The sequence below is a fragment of the Papilio xuthus genome, unplaced genomic scaffold (genome assembly GCF_000836235.2).
Source record: "Papilio xuthus unplaced genomic scaffold, Pxut_1.1 DF829660.1, whole genome shotgun sequence".
Taxonomy (NCBI): domain Eukaryota; kingdom Metazoa; phylum Arthropoda; class Insecta; order Lepidoptera; family Papilionidae; genus Papilio; species Papilio xuthus.
Window position 1 is genome coordinate 500,360 of NW_013528989.1, and position 22,610 is coordinate 522,969.

Sequence of the window (22,610 nt, forward strand, 5' to 3'; positions counted from 1 at the left end):
TAATCAAAGCATAGAACAATGCTGATGCCACAAATATAATCTGTGCAAAGGTCGATATTATAATAAATATTCTCTGGCTGTAAAATACATTGACTTTTGACTTTTAATTATTTAAAAAAAATGAATGTGAAAATACATTTTTAAATTTAGAACGTCACGCATCAAATTCCAGCGCGAACGCTAAATCAAACATGGCGTCGTGCATACTGTCACGTCATTAACAGAATAAAAATTAATGTTTAAATCATCTCGCTGAGACAAAGGAGTTTCGTCGAATGATGGCATCTGTACAATCCTATTCCGTATTTCAAAGAAGCGACATCTTAAATCTTTCGTCGTAACTTTCGTTCCAGTTTTTTTTAATCTGTTCGAAATAGTTCATCGGTGTGACAAAGGAATGCATTTTATCGAGCCACGACATCTTTAATTATTGTTTTTTTTATTCCATACGTCTTATAATTGATTTAATTGTGAAGTGAAATTATTTAATTACAGAATTTTCTTTATAATTATGTTGTTTTAAAACCAGACACATGACAAGAACAAAACAGATTATATTTCTTCGATAAGAGCTGTCATATAAATTAATTGTCAAAAGAATAGACTAAAAATCGATTAAAATCTACTTGAAACATGCGAGTTTAATATTTCTATTTGTATTTGAAATTAAAGTATTTTACTTTGAACTACGGATCATCGATTATTGGTTTAAAAAAATGTTCATAAAATACACATTTTTAGCATGTTCAAAACACGTTCATATTTATTTTATTGCTTAAACGAACATACGCACTCTTGCTAAGTAATAAAAAAACTACACATAAAAATGTCGTATACTATCCTGTCACCTATGTGACTATATTGCCGTCCTGCTCATTCTCTTTGAGATAAACAGAGATAACAATACTGTACAGTTCATAGTAAGAAATCCCAACACTCACCAGGCACCGACATAGACACGTAATGTCAATATTTTGATATTCATTAGCTGGAGCGATCGCCGCGCCTCTGGTGATAATATAAGTAAACTAAAGGCCCGTGACATAACCCATGGCCTAGCACCATTTGACAAACAAAAACGACATTTTTTACTATTCACCTCACTGCTTACTAATGTTATAAATGCGAATGTTTAGATGGATGGATGTTTGTTTGAAGGTATCCAGAACGGCTGAACGGATCTCAATGAAATTTTGCATGTACGTAGTACAAAGTCAGGAAGAATACATAGGCTATTAATTTTTTATTGCGCGCGGATGCAATCGCGGGCGACACCTAGTTCGATATTAAGTAGGAAGTAATAGTCCAAAAACTAAAAGGGCGCCAAATTCTTAAAACAAAAGATTTATAACGGCAGGTCAACAAAAAAACACGTTAAAAAATGTACTGACAGGTCTAACACTGACACCTTACAAAAAAACCTCGAAGGACATCCATAAATTAGAAAGTTATGATTCACGCACAGAATACTGTAGCATTGATTCTTAGTACGTTATCTGTAAGATAAAATGTCATCGCTTTCTTATCTATATTCACTGGCGTTTACTGATAAATACGTCTAAGCTGGTAATGAAATTATGTTTATCAAAAGCTATCCATTTTATTAGTAGGCATATTGAACACTGATTTTAAAGTATTTCTTTTAAATATTATATGTGCAGCATCTCGATGTTTTTCTTCACCATATGAATATCGGATAAACGTAGATATGTTAAATGAAAATGTAAAATGGGATTCGAAATCAGAACTTGCAGATTACTAGCCAAATGCTTAATCCCTGATGGAGTCGCGGCGGCAGCTGATAATTTTTTTTGTGACTGACTAGTCTCTGCCATTTACAGCTTCACCGGGCTTGAGGTGGCCGAGCGCAGATGGCGCTAAGCCTGAACCTCGTTTTAGAGTAACAAGACTCGAGGGCTCCCTCAGGAGCCTCGGCTCGGGCTGTTACTTCGTTATTGTCACCGGATTGGGAGGTCACCGAGGTCTTGGCAGCTACTAAGTTACTATATAAATCTATGAGTAACATTATTGGATACATTTATTTATATAGAAAGCTTGAGTTTTAATGATAATTGTGTTAAAATTAGAAACAAATAGAAAATCATATTCTCTGCCTATCCCTTAACATTTTAGTCGTTAATATATGTAATATTGTGATGTGGGCACTATGTTAAGTCGTGATAATATGCGCGTAATGACGCATGGACCATACGTTCGGTTCCGTCCGTCACTGAGCCAATCGCTCGCTAAATTAGACCTAGTATTTAGGTTAGGTTATTATTATACGTCTAGATTAACTATGCATATAGTCTTATAATCTTATGATCTTTTTAATATCGCTATTATGGTTTATTTAATTTAAACATTTTCTAAATAGTTTTAGAATTTGTTTTCTTCTAGCCCTTCAGCTCTATGTGGGCCTTGGATCGCCTTTAGTTCTTTGTGGGCCTTGGATCACCTATAGCTCTTTGTGGGCCTTGGATCAATAGTAACAAACATCTTTGCTAACTATATCATATCTTATTATTATTCATTAAAAACATATAAGTATTAAGTTAAATTTGTAATCATTATAATAATATATAATATTAATTTCAACATTGTAATACTCAATTTAAATTGGTAAAACTGAATGGAATTATCCCTTGTTCATATAAAACGTAAATAGATAAAAAATTTAAATTATTTTTCAAAGTTCCACAGACGCGTTGGTGGTGTAATGGTCAGCATAGTTGCCTTCCAAGCAGTTGATCCGGGTTCGATTCCCGGCCAACGCACGCTTTTTTACAATTTCATATTATGATAAAAACTTTTTAATTTCTCCAAATATAGTTTAAAAGCTTCTTAATTCGAAGGTAGAAAGAAAAAAACTAGTAGCAAGAAAAGTATGCCAAGAGTGTGCCAAAGAGACAGCAAATGACTGTAATTTTTGTAATTCTTAGTATATGCATTACTTTAACTTTTCAAAACCTTAAATATATAAATCATCATCATCATCATCAGCTCGCTATAAGTCCCCACCGAGGGGCTCAGAGCCTACCCTAAGCTAGGAGTGACTAGGTCATAGTCAACCCGCAATAGGCCAGCTATTGCGGGTTGGTTAACTTCACACATATCGTTGAATTTCTTGTCAGATATGTGCAGCACGATGTTTTCCTTCACCGTATGAACGTCGGATAAATGTACATATGTAAATCTGATATCGAGAAACACATTGGTACATGGCGGGATTCGAACCCAAAAACTGCAGATTGCAAGTCAAATGCTTAACCCATGAGCCACCGACGCTCTAATACATAAATACTACTTGATAAATATTGAGTAATTTCACTACGTATTTATGTAACATTCTTATCAGTAACCTTATCAATGCATTTTATCAGTAAATTAAACAAATCTCACCGCAATGGGAAACAGGAAATGTATGAGTCATAAACTTATTTACAACTTAATAACCAAAGATAACTTAGCATAGAAATTAAATATATTTTTCTAAGTAAAAGTAGTTCCAATCCAATTCCGAAAGAAAGTAAACAAAGGAACGTCAAATTCAAAGATGGCGGCAAATTATTTTGTTATTATAAAGAAGCGTAATATTAGAAACGCCAATAGCCTAATGGTTAAGGGTACAGATTTCCGATCACGAGTTCAGCGGTTCGGTTCCCGACACTCGACTATTATAAACCATATCCTAGCACAAACTTAGATCTTAATTAGAATGGTACAAGAAATATTAGTAAATTTACACAAAAATACAAATAAAATAAGAAAGAATTGTTGGGAACGACTGAAATTATTTGAAAAATATTTCACTGTTGGAAAGCTAAACTAACATTGCTGTCAAAAGTTGTATTCACTAAAATACTTTTTAGAATTCAACGCGGACGAAGTCACGGACAACTGCTATTTAAGATACAGAGAAGATCCTTTCTAATATTATAAATGCGAATGTTTGGATGGATGTTAGAAGATATCTCCAAAACTGCTGCAAGGAATCTCGCTGAAAGGCATAGATATAGAACAAAATCTAGAAGAACACATAGGCTACTAAGTTTTTTAATTCCGCGTACGGAGTCGCGGGCGACAGCTAGTAGTAGAATATTATTAATTCTTCTTCTTCTGCTAGCTCTACTGCCCTTTGTGGGCCTTGGCTTGGTCCAGCAACTTTTTCCACCTCGGTCTATCTCTGGCCACGGACTTCCAGTTTGCTATGCCTACTTTTTTTGCGTCCTTTTCCATTATTAATTCTTATATAAATTATATTTGATAAGAGACATTTACTTTGATAACAAAACATTCTTAACTAGATTTAGATAAACCATGTCTTAGTTAGATTAAGGTTATAATAATTTCGTAAATTCTTACGTTTAAAGGTCAACGTACTTAAGAGATACCTCGCTGGATTAAATCCAACAATCCTTTAGGTACCATCCATATCACCTGGATGGTATACCACTACGGTGCGATTCTTGCGCAATTTCTTGCTGCACAGCCGTGTTGTCGAACTGTCTATCCTTGGAGGTATTTCCAAATTAATACGACTTGGGTCCTTCAAGTAGCGAGCGATTTCCTTAAAAGCAACGCCTCTGCAGTTCTTCTGGTGTTGATGTCGTTGACCGGTATTGTTCGTTTGCCCTCTTCTCTTATAAATCCGTTGTCAATATCAAGTTCAAAGTTAATTTTAATAGTTTACTTTGTAATACACCTATTAACTATATACATTTATGTATTAAGTATATATGTACTGTTATAGTGAATTACCGTTGGTACGCAGCGCCAGCCTGCCACTTGAAATTATACACGTATCCATTGTACCACGGTTGACGGACGATCACTTTCACTGTAACTTCCGATTATATGCAATAGTTAAAGTCAATTGAATGTTCCTAAGGATCTTTTTAAGACTGTTATTGTCCTGTATTGTGTTCTATTTTCTATGATCTCTTAGTAATTAAAAAAAAATCTGAACTAACCTAACCGCGATAACAGCATCAGTCAAATAAACATCCTTTGTATAAGTTATTTTTTTGTTTAAATATTTATTGAATTACAATAGAATGACTCTTTTAAAATGTAAACTTATCCAATTTTCTATTTTCTACAAGGTTTGGTGGCACAAGCTTAGTAAAATAATACATGTCAATAGATCCCTTTATTAAAAGATTTCTTTCTTATTGTAGTCCAAAAAATGCTATTTAATTAAGCGTAATAATAGAAAATCGATACACCACAAAAATTCCATTCCACACAAAAGAACTATGTTAAATTATATTAGATATTTGATCTTATTACATTATTGTATATCCAATATCGTGACGTCTAACAATGGAAACGAAGACCGTGTCAAGTGTCGGTAACAAGGAGAGCTTTCTTTGGAGCATAGTCTGCATTATGCTCTGAAACGAATGCATATAAATTCCTTACAAAAGATAATGAACTTTAACATATTGTGATAAGACTTATAATCGTTTGACGTGTAATTGACGGACACCTTTAATTTCGAGGCACTCATAAACGCTTGAGTTGTGTATTTTTAAAACCCAGCGACTCTCAGACACGGCTCGTGTAAAGAGTTTCAAGCTATTATAATATGAAAATGATACCGTAGGTTACGCTACAAGAAAAAAAAAATACGACACGTTTATTCGAAAAGTAGCTGTCGCCGGCGAATGCGTTTGCCCGGAGTTAAAAACTTATTAAGTATGTGTTCTTTCAGACTATGTTTCGCTTCTATGACAAATTATATGGCCCCCAGTGTCTTATAATTTTTCCTAGAACCTAGAAGTATTTCCAGAACGGCTTCATGGATCTCTATGAAATTTGGCATAGATCTGGAATAACACAGGCTACTAATAAAGTTTTTTAATTCCGCGCGGACAAAGTCGCGAGCGATATCTAGTAATTAATCTTTTAATCTTACTAATATCATAAATTTTAATGTTTGGATGGATGGATGATTTCTTTAAAGGTATCTCTAGAACTGATGTATGGATCTCGCTCAATTGTGTCATGGAACATAGAACACAAGGCTACTAATTTTTTTTTAACACCGCGCGGACAAAGTCGCGGTTGACAGCTTGTTTGAATTACAAATTAAGGTACCAGGATAACATAAGCCTATGGATATCATTTAATACTTTTTAATCATCGTAAGTACTAAATCACGTTCTTTTCAAACCAGTACAAGAATTATAATATTGATAAAACCTTCAACACCATTATCACGAGTGTTGGCAATCTGACATATTGACAACTAGCTGTCGCCCGCGTCTCCGTCCGCGCGGAATTAAAAAAAATAGTAGCCTATGTGTTCCACATCTGTGTCAGTGAAATGCATGCAGCCGTTCTGGAGATACTTTCTTACAAACATACATACAAACATTCGCATAAGTAAGATATACTTTACAAATGACGTCATCACATTCAGATATAAATCTTTTGATATAATTATTATATATGATTATTTTACATAATCTAACACTAATCTGGTGTTATTGACACATAAATAATTAAAAATATAGCACACTTTTTAAGTTGGCACGTCAGAAACAAGCGTACTCATGAGCGCCACGTGTCATCTCAAATTCCACTAAAAAATAGAGCGTTGGTGGCTCAGGAGTCAAGCACTCGACTTGCAATCTGCAAGTCCTAGGTTCGATTTCTGATTTGCATATGTACATTTATCCGACGTTCTTACCGTGAAGGAAAACATCGTGATGCTGCACATATCTGAGAAGAAATTCAAAGATATTTGTGAATTCAACCCGCACATGGCCAGGTTGACTATGGCCTAGTTACCCTTAACTTTGGGTAGACTCCGAGCCCCTTAGTAGTGACGTATATCAGCTGATGATGAAATAAAATAATTATTTAAACTACTTTGCTCTAATAAATAGTACAAAGTAGGACTTAAACACAAGTCCTAGTATGTAAGCTGACCTCTAAACCATGCCGTTTCCCCATAAACAGAACTTGCTTATCAAGTTCTAGTACAAAAACTAGACCCAGTACGATATTCTTCACGGAATAGAAAATAGATATTCTAGGTTAGTAACATTGTCGGAGTAATTAAGTATTCTATTTAGCTAATTAGATAGTACTCGGAATAGGTAATTATTTTTAACAGTGGTAGAGCCCGCTTTAACATCTTCGCATGAATCGGCCCGGCTCGCCCGGTGAAATACCACGACCACACAGAAGACAGGCGTCAAGTGGAAGCAATTCCGCGTTTCATCTGAGTGTGCGTCCCGGAGGCCTAATTTAGTCCTCTTTCCCTTCCCACTCTTTTTCTTAGAAGGAAAGGATGGGAAGTGGAAGTGGACTTTCCGGATGAGAGGATGCATGGGAAGGAAAAATATTTTCTTTCTGTGCATCCTCTCCTCCGTCGATTAAAGGTAGGCAACGCATATGCGATTGCGTATGTCTATGGGCAACGGTCACTTCGCTATTTCAGCGATTTCGGGTGGCCGCTCGCCCGTTTGCCACCTTTTGATATAAAAAAAATAGCTAATTATTAGTATGGGTTCTCATTGCCAAATACGTATAAATAATTATGTTATCTTACCAAAGATAACAGTTTGACTTCCGTAGAATCACGAACCGTGGAAATATGCCTTTATATATGAATTGTAACCTCTAATTAAAGTAAATTGTAATTTTAATAATATTATACAAAAATTATATGATAATAAGTGATGAAAAAATAGTTGTAATAAGATTAACTTGTTCACCGTGGGTTTCGGAGACCAAAAATTCCGTTTAAAAAATTATATATATGTTTTGTCATAGATACGATGTGTTTTATGCAGAGACTAGCTGTCGTTACTCCGTCGGCGCGGATTTAAAAAACTTAATAATTAGCCTGTGTCTTCTTGTAGACTATGTTCTACATGTGTGCCAAATTTCATCAAGATCCGTTGAGCCGTTCCGGAGATATAATACTTTACAAAAAAACATCCATCTAAACATTTGCATTTATAACATTAGTAAGAGTTAATCTCAGAAACCGATGGTTTATTATATATTTGTCGTGCGGAAAATCTTCAATCATAAAACAATACAGAACAGAGAGTACGAGTATTTGTTTAACGCATGCGCGAATCATTGAATCATTACGTTGATTAATGAGATGTTTGCATTCTTAAATCATTATCATTTCATTACTTTCATTCTAGAATTAATGATACGTAGGCGCTTAGTGAAAGTGTTTTCTTTTAATCAGATATTTATTAGTGTAATAAGTCGTGTTTCCATTGATTTAGAGCTCCTGCACACTAGACATTTTCAGTCGATAGTCTGATAGTGCGCACGTTACACCGCTTATTCTAAAAATCTAGTGTACAAGTGCTCTTACGCTTCAAGTGTCAAGATAGAAGTTAATACGAATTTAAAACTGACTTTATAAATACTTCTAGAGTATTTCATCTGTGTTTTTTATAGTATAAAGTACTAAACGAACTAGCGGGCAATTTAATTCGCCGAAATAAAAAAGCGACCGATGCCTAAAGACATCAATTGCAGATGCGTCGCCATTTAATTGATGGAAGATGATATTCATACAAAAGAAAATATTTACTATCTCTCCTTTCTCCGTCAAATCCACTTCCATTTACAAGAAAAAAACGGGAAGGGAATATGATATAAAAGATAATGTACCAAACATCTTTCCTATATCGACTTTTTAAAAAAGATAAGGACAAGAAAGGAAATATCAATTTTGTAAATATAACGCAACCTGCAACTCACAACACAAAAAGGTGTAGATTTGTGTCCCGCAAATCGTAAGAATACGAATCATTCTTACTGTACTTTCTCCGTATCTAATATATATAATACCTAATTCAATCTAACAGTCATAAAACATGTCTGTCTGTCCGTGCATAAATCAACGGATAACATTAATTTTGCAATCGGCTTCTATCGAAATGCTAGGGTTATAGCTTACAACTAGCAAACAATACCGCGCCCGCACGCGTTATATCAACGATTTATACCTACTAGATGAGACATGAGCGTACTATTATATAATAAAATAATTAAATTCCTATTTATTCAATTTTATTTTGAAAAAGCTGTCGCCCACGACTCCGTCCGCGCGGAATTAAAAGAAACATAATTAATAGCCTACATGTTCTTCCAGACTGAGATTAAGATAAAGAGTAACATAAAACCACAGTGAATACAGAAATACAGTAAAATATAGGAAAATGTTAGTCGACACTATTAATAAAAAAATGATTTTAGTATGTAACAGGAAAGTCACTGTATATAACAAGAAAATGTATAATTTAAACAAAAATATGTATTTCAAAAGAACCATCTCATCTTTTATTTAGACATTTATTATAATAAAAAAATTGCAATAAGTAGAAGGTTTTCCGACAAATCAATAGTACGTTACTCTACTTTCTACTATACAGATGGGCATTGAACATTTCTTAAGAATAAAAAACTAATTAACTAGCCACTTCCAGGTAAGTAGGCAGTTGGCTTTAAATGTAAAGAAAGTACGATGCGGCGGCATGAGAAAATTAGTTGTTAAACCACTTTACGTTGTTAGAGTGCTGGCAAAACAATTCTCTATTGGTTAAAATTGGTTGCTAAAGTCCCTTAAACACTGTCTTATTTGGAGGCAAGGACGTGGGATAGAAGAAGAAATGTTACACTAGCCGTATCCCGCGACTCAGCGCAGTATTAAAAACAGAACTTTATTGGTAGCCTATGTGTTCTTCCAGACTATTTCCTACATATATGCTAAATTTCATCGAGATCCATGCAGCCGTTCTGGAGATATCTTCTGACAAACATCCATCTAAACATTTGCATTTTTAATATTAGTATGATGACAAATTTTAGATGGATGGATGGATGTTTGTTTGAAGGTATCTCCGGAACAGCTCAATGAATCTTTATAAAATTTGGCATAGATGTAGAACATAGAAAGAACACATAGGCTACTTATTTTTTTTTAACTCCGCGCTGACAAAGTCGCAGGCGACAGCTAATAGCAATATTTATGTTAATATGGCGCCAAAATGAGTCATATTACGTCAATCTGGTAGATGTCGTGCAAATCATTTTGACACTATTAATGGTCAACATTTATCAAGTAATATTTAATGTACCAACGTGGGCGGATCAGGGGTAATAAACTAGTGTTTTGCGGTGACTAGGCGTACATAAATCTATAAGCAATCATTGTTTCAACCCATTAAATATACTTAAACTATAGTTCATGTAAAATACACGAGAATATAAACAAGGATTAAATATAATGTGAACAATTTTATCTACGGTATTACAATTATGTTTAGCAAAAGCTAGAACTAAAAAAGTACACATTTGTATTCTCTCAACAGTGGTTGAGCCCGCTTTAACATCTTTGCACGAATCGTCCCGGCTCGCCCGGTGAAATACCACGACCACACAGAAGACAGGCGTCAAGTGGAAGCAACTACGCGTTTCGTCGGATGAGTGTGCGTCCCGGAGGTCTAATTTAGTCCTCTTTCCCTTCCCACCCTTTTTCTTATAAGGATAGGGTGGGAAATGGAACTGGACTTTCCGGATGAGAGGATGCATGGAAAGGGAAAAGATTTTATTTCTGTGCATCCTCTCCTCCGTCGATTAAAGGTAGGCAACGCATACGCAATTGCGTATGTCTATGGGCAACGGTCACTTCGCTATTTCAGCGATTTCAAGTGGCCGCTCGCTCGTTTGCCATCTTATGATAAAAAAGAGACATCATCAGCTCACTATACGTCCCCACTGAGGTGCTCGGAGCCAAGTTAGCTTTGTTAGCTAGCAAGGGTTACTAGGCCATAGTTAACCACGCTGTCCCAGTGCGGGTTGACTTCACACATATCTTTGAATTTCTTCTCAGATATGTACAGTATCACGTTATTTTCCTTCACTGTAAGAACGTAGAATAAAATTACATATGTAAATCTAAAAACACTTTGGTGCATGGCGGGATTCGAACCCAGGACATACAGATTGCAAGTCAAGTGTTTAACCATTGAGCCACTGATGCTTACAAAGAAATAGAAAAGTAATAAATAAAAAAATGAGGTTTGATTTTCACCAAGTTTTTTTTTTATTAACGAGGATAATTTTTTATTAGAATAAATTCTGTTTCGCAATACTTCAATTCAAGGCGAGGCTTGACCACATTGTTTCTGTATCCTAGCATTGGACAGACCTGATTACGCGACCACGAATACTTTACTACTGTGCAACGACGCTTCTCAAACTGTTAGATAAAGTAACATAATAATTATTCTCGCAGTCTGACTCCGTGCGCGCAGAATTAAAAGAAATAATTAGTAGCCTATGTGTTCTACAAGACTATGTTCTATATGTTCTATAGTTTTGGAGATACCAAACAAACATCCATCCATCTAAACATTAGCATTTGTAATATTAGTAAAATTTCTGGAACAGTTTCAACAAATCATTGTTTTGTCAAAGATAATGCCAGGCATGACGATATATTTTAAACCGAGATTTAAAATCTAAAATTTACATTAAGAGGTTTACCGTGGGTTTTCGATACCAAAATTTGTATATAAAACATACCGTTATCCATGTTTATCTTTGAACAACAGAGATAGCAATATGTTATAAACGGTTTGGTCTTAAAAACCCACCGTAATAAGTTTGAGAACCGTTGTATCCGTGCATGCGTCCGTCAACCAGGCTGTACTTTCCGCACCGCTTTCGAAGGACAGATCAGCCACGCTTTCTCGGTCAGTCTATAATAATACATAAACACTACTTTGTGTTTTATATCATGCTGTCAACTAAGATAAAATCGGATGTGTTGATATAAAATTAATTGCACGAAAATAAACCAAGCTTTTGATACATTAGAATCTATGCTATTACTCTCGTCCGCGACTCCATTCGCACGGAATTAAAAAAAAACTTATTAGCGTATGTGTTCTTCCATACTATGTTCTACGTCTTTATGAAATTTCATCAAAATTCGTTCAGCAGTTCTGGAGATATCTTCAAAACAAACATCCATCCAAACATTCGCATTTATAATATTAGTAAGAAGTAAGATAAATTCACTAGGGCCTTTGGCCGCGTCAGAGTGAGCGACGGGCCTCGTCCGTGAAATAATACCAGTACCACTCATCCTGATGAAGGGCCCCCGATGGGCTTGAAACTAGTCGGTGCCGCCACCGGACGAATATACGTCAGTGTTTAGCCGTGTTTATATAACTATACATTTACGTTTTTAACTTATACAAATAATTATTTTGTGTCGTAATAAAAACTGTAACCATAGAAACACGAGGTGTTGTTTATCAGAGAAGCGTCAAAGTTCAATATTACAATTTCATTGAGGAAAATTAAGTCCACAAGGTCTTATGTCCAGGAAATCTGTATGAGGTCGAACACTGACCTTTGTTTATGGTTAAATCTGCTTATCTCGTACTAAATGAGGTTGTATTTCGAAATATATGTATTTCTCGTTAATGATACGTGCCCTAATTGGAATATACTAGTTATATTATTTCAAATTTGACACTGCGATGGTAGCGCCGTCTGTCGGATCCAATGTAAAACATTCCAAAATCAACAACTACTAATAAATTAAAAATTAATTAAAAAAAACATTGTTCAGCGGACAAAATTGTGAATATAAACTATTCCCGGATCCCCTTGAACACACACAAAAAATTTCATCAAAATCGGTCCAGTCGTTTGAGAGAAGTTCAGTGACATACACACGCACATAAGAATTATATATATAAAGATTATATATTTATTTAGCAGCACAGTGAGTAATTGCTACACGCTGAGTTTGTCTTGCGTAATACTTGGATGTGCAGACATCTGGTGGAGTCTATTTAAAACTCAAAAGTAAACCTGTTCCCTGTTTGATATCGTTCAGATAAATGTTACATTGAGCTCGCATATAACCGCTTTGTACTACTAAAATTTCAAATATTTTTTTCTTGAATTAATCATACTAATATTATAAATGCGAATGTTTAGATGTTTAGGTATCTCCGGAACGGCTGAGCGGAACTGGTTGAAATTAGGCATGAATATAGAACATAATATGGAAGAACACATAGGGTACTTACTAAGTTTTTTTTTTTTAATATTATAAATGCGAATGTTTAGATGGATGTTTATTAGAAGTTAACTCCGGATCGGCTGTATGGATGTTGCTGAAATTTAGCATAGATGTAAAACACAGTCTGTAAAAACACATAGGCTACTAACTTTTAATTCGAGTCGAGTCATATCTTTAATTAATAAATGATAACAAGATTAAATCTTTATCGTAAATTCAGGGACGTAATCACTACATTAATGGCTGAATACGTCCCTGAATTTACGATAACGTATTCAGCCATTAATGTAGTGATTACGTCCCTGATCGGATGCGGTCCGCAAATTACAGACTTAATGCGGTCGGTGGGCGAAGGCCTATTTTTAATGCAAAATTTTATAGCGGATGAGCTACGCACTTCGTTACTTACGCGTCAATAAAATCTTTTTATTAAAATTAGCCTCAACGAAACTGATCGGCATTAAATGAAAGAGATTATCGGAGGTAAAATACTAAAATACAATTGAAATATGTTTTAAACTATGTAGTGTTCGGTTTAAAGATCTTTATTTACTCATAAAAAACACAAAGTTTCGCTTACAATGAGTATAAATGTGAAATATAACATAAGGGCTTGCGGGCTAATACAAAATATAGTAACAATATATAAAATTAGTATAAATCAAAAACAGACCTTAGTATAACTATAAGAAGTTAAATTGAACAGAAATTATATCTATATATAATATTGAGAATAGATTATGACATTACAGCGATGAGATGTGATTTAAGTTTGTTTTTAAAAACTTTAACACTTTCACAGTTCTTTATCTCGTCTGGCAGTTTATTAAACATTTGAACGCCTTCAAACAATACAGTTTTATTTCCATAGTTAGTACGCGGAGTAATTAATGTTAATTTGTGTTTATTGCGAAAATTATGTTTAAGTGTTAAGAAGAAAATCCGAAAATGTGCTAGACTATTGACGCAACACTAGCCTTACTAATATGTCGACGTTTATGTCCCCTCACTATTCATTGACACTGGACTTTGTAACGAAAGCAAACATTCGCGCCAAATGATTCTAACTAATAATGTCTAAAAAAATATAATTATTAATAACTTTTTTGTGGTTGTTCGTTATCATATTGCAAATATATGTCGCGCTAGTGGAAATAAGTCACGCTAATGTAAATAAGCAAAGTCGCATGTGGAAATTGGGTTTAAGAAATAATCGTCAATATTTTAAACGACGTCATAATGTGACATCATTTAAACACATATTTTTACAGATTAACACAATTATTTTAGAAGATAAAAAAAAACTTTAGAGGAAACTATAAAAGACGTAAAAGAGTAATCCTTTTTCAATTTTAATCATAATTATATACAAAAACAAACCCATTTATTTAACAGCTTTTGACTGTAATCCATAACATTTAAATAATTCATACAAAAATATTCTCACCATTTTATATCTCAACTAGCGGACCCGACAGACGTTGTCCTGTCTACACGTCTTTAATTCGAATATTATTTAAAATTTGACACTGCGATGGTAGCGCCGTCTGTCGGATCCAATGTAAAACATTCCAAAATCAACAACTACTAATAAATTAAAAATTAATTAAAAAAACATTGTCCAGCGGACAAAATCGTGAATCTAAACCATTCCCAGATCCCCTTGAACACACACAAATTTCATCAAAATCGGTCCAGTCGATTGAGACAAGTTCAGTGACATACATATTCACAGAAGAATTATATATATAAAGATTACTAACCGTGCAACAGTTTAGAGTAGGTTAATATAAAAAGCAAAGCAACAAAACAAATCTAATAATAAAACTCAGTCTGTTTGGCAATCGGTCTATCTATTTTAAAATGCTCCCGTAAATTCGCGATGTGGAAACACGTCTATACAAATAATTCAAAATCTTTCAAAATGGCCGACCAGGTCAATGAACTTACCGGGTCTTTTTAAATTGTCATTATTGTAAACAAAATCACATTAAAATATATATTGATTTGATACTTTATTACTGAGTTTAAAACTTCAAAAATATTAATACGAAAGTAACATTTTATGATTTCTTTTTTAATTTTCTGTTGTGCCAAAGTTTTTAAACATTACTGCATAAAGTTTTAAGCTGCTGCTATGTTTCTTTTTAGCCAAAATTTGGCCAAAAGTTCTTGTCTCTAGTATTTATTTAGGAACATAGAGTAACTATTGATAATTTTAAAATATGAACCTTACTTATATTAAAAATGCGAATGTCAGAATGGATGGTTTGATATTTGTTAGAAAGTATCTCCAGAACGATTTCATCTCGCTGAAATTTGGCATAAATGTAAAACATAGTCTGGAAGAACACCTAGTCTACTTATTAAGTTTTTTTATTCCTCTCGGAAGGAGTCGCAGGCGACAGCTAGTAAGTCATAAGTTTAAAATAACATTTTAAAAGCATGCATAGGTATTCAAAAAAACTTCATTGTTTACTGTGGTGAATAGGCTATTAAATATTTTTATATCTACTGCCCACCCCGAAATCAGGCCATCAAATAAACAATAATCCACTTGACTATTTAATTTCCAGCTTCTGATTTCTTTTGTTTTATGGATCGTAAATATATTTTTAGATTTAACACTGAGTCTAGACGTCAAATAAAATTTAAATTATTACCTACTTTTGCAGAAATCAATATTTCTGGTATATCTTACTAATATTATAAATGCGAATGTTTAGAACAGTCTTTCCCAAAGTGTGCGATAACGCCCTCTTGTGGGCGCTGCAGGTCTCAAGTTGCGGGTTATAGGAAAAGTTTCGTTTAGAATTCTCCGTTAATATACTTATATAGTTTACAATAATTAATTAATTTAATTTGAAGTTATAGTTGTTTTTAAATATGTGAAAATATGGGGGGCGCTAAAAAAATATTTATTCTCAAAGTGGGTAGTAGACAAAATAAGTTTGGGAACCATTGGTTTAGATGGATGTTTGTTAGTTCTCGCTGCAAATTTGGTATATACGTAGAACATAACCTGACATAAGCTACTTTGTTTTTTTTTTAATTCCAAACGGAATCGCAGGCGATAGCTAGTTTAAAATATATCTAAGTCTATTTAGGAACAATATCTTAATTGGTAGTGAAATCAAGGAATCGTAAGTTGTAAAAGACAAAAAGTCGTCAAATAAATTCTTTCTAATTTGACTCTACATTTTTTTGTTCCGAATATTTTAACTTCTATAAATTAGGTAAGTCGACATTTTATTATTAATGTTTGGATTTAACAGTTAATATTATTAATAAATATGTCGTCAAGATTAAATATTTTAACAAATTTATAACTTTTTAATGACATTTTCCTAAGATTGGACCACCCTCGAAGCCATTTTGTCTACAACTTCGAGAGTAATCACTCACACATTTTGAACTCTATCTTCTATGAAATAGAGTTGTTATTTACAAAATTCTTTATAATTGGATATCTCAAAAGTAAAACCGTGACATATGTATAATATTAAATAATTGTACCGAAAAAAAAGCCTTTAACTTTTAGAATAAAAAAATATGTTCATTTTAGAATATGTTTCAAATTGTAAAATAAACCTTATGCTAATAGTAATAGAGTTGAATTTAATTTTAATAATTGAATAATAGAGGTAAAAACAGATTTTATTCTACATGTGTGGTCTTGTGTTATTTGATTACGTTGTCAGACACGTTAATCTATCTTACTAATATTATGATTTTCACCTTTTAAAATACAGACGAAACTTGAACTCTACAGAGTCGAAATTCACAGTAAGAAAACAATGTCCAGACACCAAAATAATGACCTTAACAATCATTAAAACTCATTTTAAAAATCTCTATAAATTCTAACAAAATGGTCGTCGTTTGTTTTATTAGGAAATCATCAGTTAAAGAAATTTCCCGGCTTGGAATTTGTTACGTAATTATTTAGTTACAATAATAAAGTTAATACAAAAAAAATGTATGGATTGCATATGGATGATACAAGAGATGCGTTAGAATTTGGATATAACGGCTTATAGATGTATTGAAAAGTACATACTTTGTACAGTCTGCCGCATCAATGTATTCAATTTATAAAGGTTTTATGGGCCGTTGCTGTCAAAAATTACTTATGCACGTAAAAAACATGCATGAAAACATAGGGACTGATACATATTTTTAAAACCAAAAGCGTATACGTTTCTCTAGCTTTGTAAATGTAATACCCTACCCTAAATGTAGCTTACCTTAAATTAGTAAATACGCCATAGTCAACCACGCTGGCTCAGTGCGGATTGATTTCACACTTACCTTTGAATTAATGCAGCTGACTGTACTAGGCAAAGGGCTTGTTGATAATGTTTAGTAGAAATTTAAACTCCATGTAGAGAATTTCTTTAGCACGGCTTGACTTGATCTTATATATAAAATTCTCGTGTCACAATTTTTGTTCCCCTACTCCTCCGAAAACGGTTTGACCGATTCTCATGAAATTTTGTGAGCATATTACGTAGGTCAGAGAATCGGCCAACATCTATTTTTAATCCCGCGCGGACGGAGTCGCGGGCGTCAGCTAGTAATAATATAATTCCATTACTATAACCGGCCATTTACAGCTTAATTATTAATCACAGTGTACGAAAATAGTATGACCATTTCACTGAATAATTTTCGCCTATTTTATTTGATTTACCGTGGATTTCTGAGACCGAAATCTCAATTTAGAAGATATTGTTATCTCTGCGTTGTCAAAGGTAAAGACAGGGATGACGATATATTTTATACAAAGATTTCGGTCTCAGAAAAATACGACTAATTTGTTTTCAGTGGTTAATCTTTTTAATACTATTTTAAACCTTTTTAATCATTTATTTTTTTTAAATTTATGTCGGAACTTTAAACTAGGAATAGAACATCTGTTAACTGTGGCAGAGATCCTCGTGTCAGCTACTAATTTCAAGCTTGTCACGTCACCAACGAGCGCAGCGTGACAGCGGCATGACGGCGGCGTGACAGATCAGGCTCTTGCCTTTTTGTCCCGTCAGCGTGAAGTTAACCGCGAAATGAACTATCCACCTTAGCTCTACTTGAGTTGTTTATTATATTTTCTAACGAGGTTACTTACTTGGACGTAAAACGTTGTATACTAGTTAATTTAAATTATTTTAATTTTATAGCACATCCTGTATTTTATAGTATTATAAAACTCGCTAAAATAGCAGGAACCATCTTACTAAGGCACAATTTTGCAAAAACATTGCTTTCCTTAAAGAACCAAAATATTTTTCCTGTATCACAAATCCCCTACCCTGAGATAAGAAACGTTTTACGCAATACGATTTGTATATAACATCATCATCAGCTCACTATACGTCCCTCCTGTGGAGATCGGAGCCTACCCTAAGTTAGTGATTAGGTCATAGTAAACCACGCTGACCCAGTGCAGGTTGACTTCACACTTACCTTTGAATTTATTCTCAGATATGTGCAGCATCACGATGTTTTCCTTTACAATAAGAGCGTCGGATAAATGTACACATGTAAATGAAAAAACACATTGGTATATGTCGGGATTCGAACCGAGAATCTGCAGATTGCAAGTAAACTGCTTCACCCCTGAGAAACCGATGCGCTTGTATATAACAATTCATATTAATTTCATGATATGATCGTTCTAATAATAAACAATAATTAACAATTGCTATAATATTTATCTACAGACTCGTTAACCTAGTTAATCCACAAATGTATTTATAAGTTCGTTTCCGTAGTCGTTAATAAACATTTTGTTAAACAAATATATTAAAGGGTAATTAAGTTTGATTATTAAGTTATCAAGGCTTCTATTTATATTGCCTAATGCAAAAGAAGTTTATACAACTCTAGGTTATAATCATGTTTATTTTTTTATAAAATAAGATGAATTTGCAAACGAACGAGCAGTCACCTTAAATCGCTGAAATAGCGAAGTGACCGTTGCCCATAGACGTACGCAATTGTATATGCGTTGCCTACCTTTAATCGACGGAGGAGAGGATGCACAAAAAGAAAATATTTTTCCTTCCCATGCATCCTCTCATCCGGAAAGTCCACTTCCACTTCCCATCCTTTCCTTATAAGAAGAAGGGTGGGAAAGAAAAGAGGATTAAATTAGGCCTCCGGGACGCACTCATCAGACTGTACGCGGAATTGCTTCCACTTCACGCCTGTCTTCTGTGTGGTGGTGGTATTTCACCGGGCGAGCCGGGCCAATTCGTGCGAAGATGTTAAAGCGGGCTCTACCACTGTTAAAATTGAAAAAAATTGTCATATAGCATCCGTTGCGCACATTTAAAACGGATATGATTAAGTTAACAAATTGTTTTGTTTGTATTCCATTTAGAAGTTAACTTTGTAAACAACTTGGTTAACCAAATTTGGCGATGTGCCATTTGCGATTCCGTGTTCGTTTAATGGTCGATTTAAGTTTCGATTGTTTACTTTGTATGTATTTCTAGGCTATTTTTCCGTAAGAGGATTGGCAAATATTTGGTCCAAAGACTAATTTGTACAAATGTTTGCTTAACAAACATTAATAGAGGAAATTAACGTAAGATTTTAGGCGCCATTTTAACCTTAAGACTATTGTGTTTAATTTTTTTCCAATAGAATCAAAATAACTGAGAAAAAACTTGGCAAAAATGTTTTAGGTTATTCTAAACGTTTCTTGATAAATATAATCAATACTAGCTTACGCGTACGACTTCGTCTGTAGCCTATGTGTTCTTCCAGACTATGTTGTACATCTATGAAAAATTTCGGCGAGATCCGTTCAGCCGTTCTTGAGATACGTTCAAACAAACCCATCAATCTGCACATTCGCATTTATAATATTAGTAAGATTATTAAAAAACTAATTTGTAACTTTTATTAATAACAAATATGATATTAAACAAATTACTTTACTTTGAATCCGGAAGCGAAATACCATAGACAACAAAACGAAACCAAAAACCTTTTTTAAAAAACCAGAAACAAAGACATTTTGGACAAAAAAGTAAGGCCCCGTCATGTCCCAATGCATTGTCTAGACACAAAAAAAAGTTTAAAAGGATTCATTTCAAACAATATCATTATCTTTTTTTTGTATACGAAAATATTTAACAAAAAGACCTTGCCTAATGACATTTTTTCTACTCATCGATAGTTATGTCCATTTCATTTTGTTTAATTGTTTCTTTTAAAAACATTTGTCATATAAACATTCGAAGTTCCATTTCAAACTAAAACAGCATTTTAACGATGCACAAATTTCAAATTAAATCGAAATTATTTAAAGTAATGTCCCCTAAAATCTAACATCTAACTAATATTAAAAATAGGAATGTTTAGATGGATGGACACACAGGCTACTTATTAGGTTTTTTTTATATTCTGCGCGACGGAGTTGCAGGCGATAGCTAGTAATATTATAAATGCTAATGTTTATATAGATGGATAGATGGCTGGTTGTTTGTTAGTAGATATTTCCAGAAGGGTTGCATGGATCTCGCTGAAATTTTGGCATAGTTGTAAAACACAGTCAGAAAGATAACATAGGCTACTTATGAAGTTTTTTTTATATTCTGCGCGGACGGAGTTGCGGGCAACAGCTAGTGATATTATAAATTTGAATGTTTAAATGGATGGATGGATGTTTGTTAGTATGTATCTCCAGAACTGCTGCATGGATATTGCTGAAATTTGGCATATATGTAGAACATAGTCTGCAAGAAGACATAGGCTACTAATTATTTTTGACTTGTTTTAAACTTTAGTAGTTAGAAAACTTATCAAAAACAAAAATATCTTTAAAAATAATAAATAAGAGACATGAATCTATTGCTTTATTTAATCCCGCATACCATTTTACTATAACATTATAATAATCCTACAGTATGAACACTAAATTTAGACGATTATATTATTTCAAGATTACTGGCCATTGTCATTTACGTTAAAGCTTAATGTCATAATTAACCATAGAGTATGTATGTGTTGTTTATGATAAAGGCGTTTGTGTACTTGTCTGTGGCTACGTGGCAGAATCTACCAAGTGCCTTTGTCAGTACTGATATAAATGCATAGTGGGATTTGTAACTTAATACTTGGATGTTTTGTAAGACAATATGCTTCGATTTATGTTAATACAGCATGTTTTTTTTATCTGTATTCCAACATTTCTTAGAAACGTAGTTATATCGTTAAAAAAACATAATATAATTAACGAATAAATTACGGACGATAAAAAATATCTTTTTTTTTTCATTCTTCTTTTAATTAATAATTTTGGTAGAGCCCGCTTTAACATCTTCGCACGAATTGGCCCGGCTCGACCTGTGAAATACCACGACCATACAGAAGACAGGCGTCAAGTGGAAGCAATTCCGCGTGCAGTCTGATGAGTGTGCGTCCCTTAGACCTAATTTAGTCCTTTTTCCCTTCCCACCCTTTTTCTCATAAGGAAAGTATGGGAAGTGTACTTTCCGGATGAGAGGATGCATGGAAAGAGAAAATGTTTTCTTTCTGTGCATCCTCTCCTCCGTCGATCAAAGGTAGGCTACGCATATGCAATTGCGTGTGTCTATGGGCAACGGTCACTTCGCTATTTCAACGATTTCAGGTGGCCGCTCGCTCGTTTGCCACCTTATAATAAAAAAATTAAATGTTAAATACAGTTATTCATAACATAGATAACCTAAAAAGTTATATTAAATAAGTTTAGTGAGTGACAGATTCCCGCGTTTTTATTTTTCAAATTCCAATATGGCGGCAATACAATACAAAGTTCACATGCCATCACACCCGAATGTGTTTTAGGGTCATGATGGCCATAGACCTGGTCATGTGGTGCTTTTGTTTTTTTATTACTTCGGACCCAGTGAATCTATTTTACATTAATTTTGATTCGCACTGTTGATTTTATTAGTGCCTTTGTTTATTTTATAATTTTTAAACATGGCGATTGACATTTCTATTAAAATAACCTAAAATTGAATGTTATTTGATTTTTTAATTTGCAAATGTACAAAAGTAAAAAGTAAATCATAAATATTTTTCTATTACCAATCTTTTCCAACATACTAATATAATATTAAAAATGCGAATGTTTAATGTTTGTTAGAAGATATTTCCAGAACAGACAAATATATCTCGTTGTTAATTTGTCATAGATGTAGAACATAATCTGGAATAACACACAGGCTACTAGTTTTTTTTTATAAAAGAGAAGGGGACAAACGAGCGACGGGAACACCGAGGTGATCAACGACACCCATGGACATCAACACCAGAGGAACTGTAGATGCGTTGCCGGCCTTTAAGGAAATGGTACGCTCGCTTCTTGAAGGTCCCTAAGTCGTATTGGTTTGGAAATACCGCCAAAGACAGACCGTTCCACAACGCGACTGTGCGAGGCAAGAAATACTACTTTCTTTTAAATTACGCTGGGATTGAGTCACGGGCGATAACTAGTGAAGGTGTATATGCAATTTCAAAGCTT

General features: G+C 33.9%; 1 protein-coding gene and 1 non-coding gene across 2 annotated transcripts in view; one reads left to right on the forward strand and one right to left on the reverse strand.

The window, feature by feature from the left end:
* The window catches only part of LOC106115150 (facilitated trehalose transporter Tret1), a 66,243-nt gene that overhangs the window by 38,369 nt on the left and 5,264 nt on the right, over positions 1 to 22,610 (reverse strand). The gene's annotated exons all lie outside the window — the stretch shown is intronic.
* On the forward strand, positions 2,706 to 2,777 carry TRNAG-UCC (transfer RNA glycine (anticodon UCC)). The gene has a single exon. It is a non-coding gene; the product is annotated as a tRNA-Gly (tRNA).